The sequence below is a fragment of the Montipora capricornis genome, chromosome 2 (genome assembly GCF_036669925.1).
Source record: "Montipora capricornis isolate CH-2021 chromosome 2, ASM3666992v2, whole genome shotgun sequence".
In the NCBI taxonomy this organism is placed as follows: Eukaryota; Metazoa; Cnidaria; class Anthozoa; order Scleractinia; family Acroporidae; genus Montipora; species Montipora capricornis.
Window position 1 is genome coordinate 30,129,696 of NC_090884.1, and position 7,500 is coordinate 30,137,195.

A 7,500-nucleotide genomic window follows, 5' to 3' on the forward strand; every position below is an offset into this window, starting at 1 on the left:
GCCTGTTTGTATGCGGTTATCAGTGCATCCAGCTCATTATTTGATGCGTTTGCGCGTTTGATAAAATACTTGAATAACTCTTTGCTGGCGTTTGGCCCGATAACTTCACACACTGCACGACAGGCCTCACCCACTTTCTCTTTTCTTTCTCAGTGGCCTTCTCCCACTCCACCTTCATCCTAAACGTAAGCTGCTCGACACTCGCACCTTTAGATGATCCTGCAATTTGTGCCATCGCACCGTTGTAAGTGTCCAATACGTGGTCTACTGGCTACTTATTTTCCTCCTTCTCCTGACTACTGCTACTCGATGATTCTGAACTAGGCCGCCATTGCCCAGGAGTCCACAAGCGTCACAACGGACTGCGGATGCTGGTGCTGGTGTAACGTCTTTGTTTCCTTGGATCTCTGTCTGGGCCGTTTCTTTAGACTTCCTATAAGAAGAGTGAGGAGCTTTTAGTTCTTATTTTTCCCTTACCAAACAAAATGCAACATAGAAGTTGAAAGGAATAGTTGACAGTAAGCTATTCCGTAATTTCCTCTCTGTGTTTGCGCATATTAGTTGCAAAGACATCTGTGCTCAATTTGATATGTAGGGATTATAAAAGAATTGTAGATGGCCCGCGAAAGTTGAAAAAATAAAACGCTCCGTCAATAGTGCTCTAATGTTCTCATCACGGCCTTCACCCCTGCCCCCCCCCACCCCCCCCCGCCAAAAAAAAAATTTATATCTAAATGGACTTTTCCTAGTTCATATTTGCTGTCTTAATTAGGATGGTATATTTTTTTAACAAAAAAAAAAAGTGAAGGCAACATATGGCAATGGGCGTGTCGCAATAAAATTGATCACAAATAAGTTCCCTCATAGTACAGCTGCCTGGTGCAAAAAAATGGGCAAAGTGTGCACTTTTACCTAAAAGTATGAAACTTCGCACAGTTAACAATTATAATATATAGTTTACTTTTAGATGTGGAGCCATCTCAGATGCGGCCTGTGACGTCATTAAAACGTCAATAACGATGACCTTGACCTTGGGCAAAGCGTTTACGATAGCTTTTACTTGGTGTGGCCTAAATGTACGTTTTTTATGTTCAACCACATTTTTTTCACTCGCGAAGGTTTGTTTGTTATTATTTAAATCCAAATTGAAAAAAATAGAGTTTAATTTAATTTATAGAGTGATTTAAATGAAGTTAAAACTGGGTTTTAGAGCAATTTATGAATTGAAAAGAATACTTGATCTTAATTTTCACTTCAAACTTTAATTTCTTAATTGTATAAACATATTTTTCCCCTCATTTCGGTTCCTTTTTTAAATTTCTTCCGTTAACGCTGTGTATGACGTAATTTAACATCTAACCGGTCAGCTGATATACCCATTTTAGTAGCCTTCAAATTCGGCACGTGGTGAAAAATGGCTTCCAGCTGTGGCGGCGTGTTTTCTTCCTCAGTTTTCGAGAATGAAGAATGAGTGGTAAGTACTTTATTTTTACCTGAATTTTAATAAAAACAACGCTAATACGCAAGAGACAAATATTTTAACTGTTTTACACTTGTTACATTGATTGTTACATGTATTTAGAATACGATTCAACGTTACATTCATTCACACACAAGTTAGCACATTGCTGCTTTGTCGTATTTAACAGCTGAATGAAAATCATAACAAAGTTCTTTCTTTGGGAATTTTCTTCTAGTTAAACACATAAAATTAATGTATTTGACTATTAAGTACCGTGAATATCTCATTGGTTCTAAAGTGTAACTTCACTTTTGGCAAGTGCCTACTTTATTTTGAAATGTTGCGCCTTGAGTGAAAATAAATTTTCCCGATGCGGCATGGAGTGTCATGATTTTATTTACTGTCAGCTTTCTAAACCACTCCAAGGAACGCTTATAAATTTCAGGACTTTCAAACGTTTTGAAACATCACCATTTATTTAATCAAGTTTTATTGTCTCAAAATCTGGCCGCTAAAACATTCCAAGACAAACTGCGTAGCACTTTTCTGTTTTCACGCATATACACGCAAACGAACTAAAAATGTTCCTTTACAAGCGACCAAAAATTATATCGACCATTAAACATTTAATTTATCTATAAAGGACATTTTTTATTCGACTGCTTCATGGTACAAGAATTCTAAGGATATATCCCTTTCTTTGTTTCCTTAAAGAAACCAATCGCACAGTTATATGCATGTTTTTGGCGGTATTTCATTAAAACACTTTTAAGGTAAAGTACGTAGTATTTCTAAGTGTTCTTGCTTTGGTGTAGTTCGTTAAAAAAAACCTCACAATTAACATATTGCTGTGGGAAAAGTTGGCGTTCTCGTTACTATCTCCGAAAAAAAGACTTGATTACGCTAATAAAAAACATTTTTGAAAAGTACTTCAAACGGGAAAGAACGGCTTTAAAAATAAAGCTTTGCTTTATGCTTTAAAAAATAAAGCTTTTTCAAAGCATAGGCCTTAAAAAAACTTTTATTGAAAGAGGGTTCTTATTTATTTCAGCTCCTCAGTACTGGTTGTTTTCGTCATTTTGATTAGCATGTCCAAACGTCACCTCTTGGTCGATGTTTCAACGTCGCCACCTAAACAGGCTAAGGAGGGAGACCCTATTGACTGGGAAATTTGTGTTCTATGCCAGTCGGACAATGGGGACGTATTACAGTGCCCTGCTAAATCAACAAAGGCACCTATTGGCAGTGGCTACAAATCATTAGCAGAACACCTCATTAAGTTTCATGAACTCGGTCAAATGCCGGTTGAGTTAGATATTAACAGACTCGATGAAGGGAATGGTATAGAAGCTACCTTAATAGCACATCGCGCGAAGTGGCACAAATCTTGCCGTTTGAAACTTAACCAAACAAAGCTTAATCGTTTGCAAAATAAGCAAGAAGCTAAGAAACCAAGCACTTCGTCTGCTGTACAAACACGTGGAAAACAGAGTACTAGGATCATTACAGATTGTGTATGCTTCTTTTGTGATGAGCCAGCTGGTTTGTTTGGTGACCTTCATGAAGTTTCGACGAAAGAAGTAGACTGGAAAGTAAGGAAATGTGCACTGGCGCTGGAGGACACTGAACTGATCGCAAAGCTTGCGCCCGCAGATATGATCGCCCTCGAGGCAAAGTACCACACAAAATGCTTGTTAAGGCTCTATGATAATGCAAAAAAGGCTGCAGATAGACAAGGAGAGCCCGCTGATCATCTTCGTGGCATTGCATTTGCGGAACTTGTGGCTTACATGGAAGAGTACCGTCTTGAAGAAGGTGTAAATCCAGTGTTTAAGCTAGCTGATCTAGCCAGTACATATAAGGCTCGCCTGGAACAGTTGGGAGCTGCTGTCGAAGGCCGAATACACAGCACAAGACTAAAGGCAAGATTGTTATCAGTTTTTCCTGATCTAAGAGAATGCAAAGAGGGATGCAACGTACTTCTCACATTTGATAAAGATATCGGAGATGCTATAAGGAAAGCATGTGAGCAGGACAATTTTGATAATGATGCCATGCATCTCGCAAGGGCAGCACAAGTCGTCCGCCGAGATATGTTTGATAGAAAATTCACGTTCAACGGCTCGTTCAAGCAAGGATGTCAGGAAGCTGCTGTACCACCATCTTTACTGGCCCTTATCAACATGATACTGGAAGGGCCCAGCATCAAGCGCCAAACTGCAGTCGCAGCCAATGCAGCAGCTCTGTCAATATCCCAACTCCTGATTTTCAACAGTATGAAACGCCGAAGATCTGAAATCTCTACTCTTGCCCGTCACAGCCCTGAACGTGAAACTCCACTTCCGCTATACCTTGCCATGAAGATTCATGCCGTAACACGTAGTAGAAACCTCATCGATTCAATGTTCAGTATAGGGTTGTGCGTCTCGTACGATCGTCTCTTACAGGTGACAGCTGACATAGCCAATGGGGTTTGCCAGCAATTTGCAGCCGATGATGTTGTCTGCCCGCCGAAAATGCGAAAGGGGCTCTTTACAGTAGCAGCAGTTGACAACATTGACTATAATCCAAGTTCAGCAACTGCAAAGGACTCCTTCCACGGCACCGGTATTTCACTTATGCAACTTCCAACTCATCAGACATCGGGATTCGACCGTGGTGTTTTGGTTATCAATCCCTCTACATCCTCAAGTAAGTCAGTTGCTCCCCTGCCGACAACGTATACAAGTGTTCCGCCGGCAGCACTGGAAACCAAACAGTTCACTGCACCTACCATTGGTTGCGCTGTAATACCCCAAAGTTTGGACACTCTTAAACAGGCTACAAAGAGAGAGTATGAGTGGCTAGAAACAGTGTCAGAAGCCCTCCAGAAACTCAAGTTGGACAAAACAGATTGGATATCATGGGCAGCGTACCATGCCAGTATTCAAAAAGCAGCAACTCCACCTGCTGCAATCACTAGTTTGTTACCTCTTTTCCCAGATAGTGCACATTCAGTGGCAATGATCAAGCATGCAATGTCCATTGTTCAGGCTGCCGTTCAGCATCTTAATCCAGGACAAGTTCCCGTCCTTACAGCTGATCAACCTCTCTACGCTATAGCAAAGCAGATACAGTGGAGTTACCCCACTTCCCTTGGCGAAGAGCACCTCGTGGTTATGTTCGGTGGATTACACATCGAAAATGCAATCCTTAAGGTAAAAAAAATTGCGCAATTTAGAGGAATTATATGTCTTTTTGCTTATTATATTTCATATTTCAAATAGAAAGGGTGTAAACACTTAAACTAAGTAACCTAGAATGGAATGTATCTTATTTTTAGATGCTTGGAGGTTGGTTAGAAGACAGTGGATGGACTCGCGCACTTGTTCAAGCAAACGTTGCAAGCCCCGGTACAGCAGATTCTTTTGTTAAGGCTAGCCACATTACTAAAACCCGGCACGCACATCAAGTGACATCTGCAAGTCTCTATGTGTTACTCCGGAACGCTTATGTGGCAAGCACTGAGTCCGCTGAGCCTGTGCCCTTCGAAGAATGGTGTGTCCAGCGAGCAAGTCACAGCGCCCAGTTTGACTACTGGTTGAAGACCCTATCCCTAGAAATCCTGTTACTCTTGTTTGTGAGATCCATCAGAGAGGGTTACTTCCAACTTTACATCGAGTCACTTACGAAGCTTATGCCCTGGATGTTTGCCCTGGATCATACGCACTATGCGAGGTGGTTAACTGTTCATATCCGTGACATGATGGCACTCCCAAGTAAACAGGCAGCTGTCTTCAAAGAGTTCTGTGAAGGAAAGTTCGTTGTACAAACCACCAACAGCAAATTTTCAGCTATGGCCATAGATCAGTGCCACGAGCAGAGAAATGCAGATGTGAAAGGTTCTGGTGGGGCAATTGGTCTTATGGATGATCCCGCCGCGCTGAGACGCTGGATGGTTGCTGGCCCAGAGGTTTCAAGAATAGTAGCGGAGTATGAAAAATGCAGCATTCAAACCAGCACTGCAGAAATCAGAAGTAAACACCATGAACAACACCATGGGGTACAAGCCGCATTCCAGAAGGACATTAAATCACTAACGTCGGTCCTTGAAGAATTGGGAAATCCATTTCTAGATGATAGTCAAGACCTTTTAGTTCTAGACACCAAAGATATCATGGAGCAGTCTGTAAAGGAAACAGTGAAGAAAGTGGAAACAATAGGAAAGGAGCAGTTCAGCAAGTATGTCAAAGAAAGACTTACTGACTGCACGGTTCCTGTAACAGAGACAATTAGCAAGAACAACCTACCGTTGTTTAGTCGCTCTTCAATCAAGTTACCATCAAGGAAGAACCTACAAGTACAGTCACTAAAGAATGACTGCCATCTATTTTCGAGGCTGTACATCTCGTGCCAAATACGTGATGGTGACCTGGATCAGTTCTTTGCGCACGAAAATCAGTCAGCCCCACCGTCATTGTCAGTAGGAGGAAAGCTACGCAATGGAAAAAAAGCCGATCTTCTGAGTTGTTTACAGTTAGAACGGTTGCAGACAACGAGTGCTCCTGCTGTAGATGCTAAATTCTTGGATGGTGCTGCCGTTGTTCAGATGCTCAATCCTGGTACAGCGAAGACATTCCAAAATTATGCTGATCTGATTTTTATGCCGTATGTGAAATCTCAGCTTCAATCGACCGACAGAGTGGACATTGTCTGGGATGTTTACATCCCAAACAGTTTAAAGAACGCAACCAGGGAAAAACGCGGAAAGGGTGTACGTAGGAGAGTACTCTCAACAACAGTGATTCCAAGAGACTGGAAAGGTTTCCTCCGCGTTGATGAAAATAAAACGGAATTGTTCAGTCTCCTGTCACATGAAGTTACTCGTCAACCAACCACAGAAGGTAAGGTCATTTACGCAACAGATGGTAGAGGTGTTCTCAGTTCACATGCAGAGGCAGACGGGACGAACATGATGCCGTGCACCCAGGAAGAAGCAGATACCCGTCTTTTATTGCACGTTGCAGATGCTGTAAATAGAGGGAGTAGAAAAGTGTGTGTGCGCACCGTTGATACAGATGTTATAGTGTTGGCCATTGCCAGTTTTGAGAAGATTAATCCAGATGAGCTGTGGGTGGCTTTTGGTAGTGGCGCAAGTTTCAAGTACATTCCCATCCATCAGCTCGTTAACACGATTCAGCCCCAAATGTGCGGCACTCTGCCATTTTTTCACGCCCTGTCAGGGTGCGATACCGTCTCGTCATTCAGTGGCCGGGGTAAGAAAACCGCCTGGGACACATGGTTAAGATTCCCAGAAGTTACTAACGCCTTTGAGGCAATCATGCTGATGCCTAGTGAGATTAATGATGCAGTCCTGTCTGTATTGGAGAGGTTTGTAGTACTGCTTTACGAACGTACAAGTGGCCTAACGAGAGTCAATGATGCCCGCAAACACTTATTTGCACAGAAGTCACGAGGTATTGAGAACATACCACCGACCCAGGCAGCACTAGTAGAGCATATCAAGCGGGCCTGTTACCAAGCCAACATCTGGAACCAGGCTTTGATTCTCACTCCTCAATTACCTTGCCCTTCCAAGTGGGGCTGGAAACAAGGCAGTGAAGGGTGGGAGCCGCTGTGGACAACCCTTCCTGAAGCTTCGGTTTCTTGTGCTGAATTGATACGATGCGGATGTACAAAGGGTTGCACGGGGCGATGCAAGTGTGTCAAGGCAGCACTGAAGTGTACTGCACTTTGCTCATGTTCGGGAAACTGTTGACACTGCAGTTAAAGCTACCGAGTGAAATATCCATTGTCGAATGGAACACTGACAGTACACTGAATCGAAGTAGTTTAATGCTCATTCTAACGGTTTGCTACCTACTAAGCACAATCAAGGTCAAAGGTCAAAGTATATCAGATAACTTCAACGCATGCAGCCATGTTCATCTGTTATGTTATGTTATGTGTGTTATGTTTACGGTCGAAAGTTTAATAGTTTTAGATAAAAATGAACTTTAGGAGTGGCACTACAGGCTTTGTAAGCTTGATAACGTTAA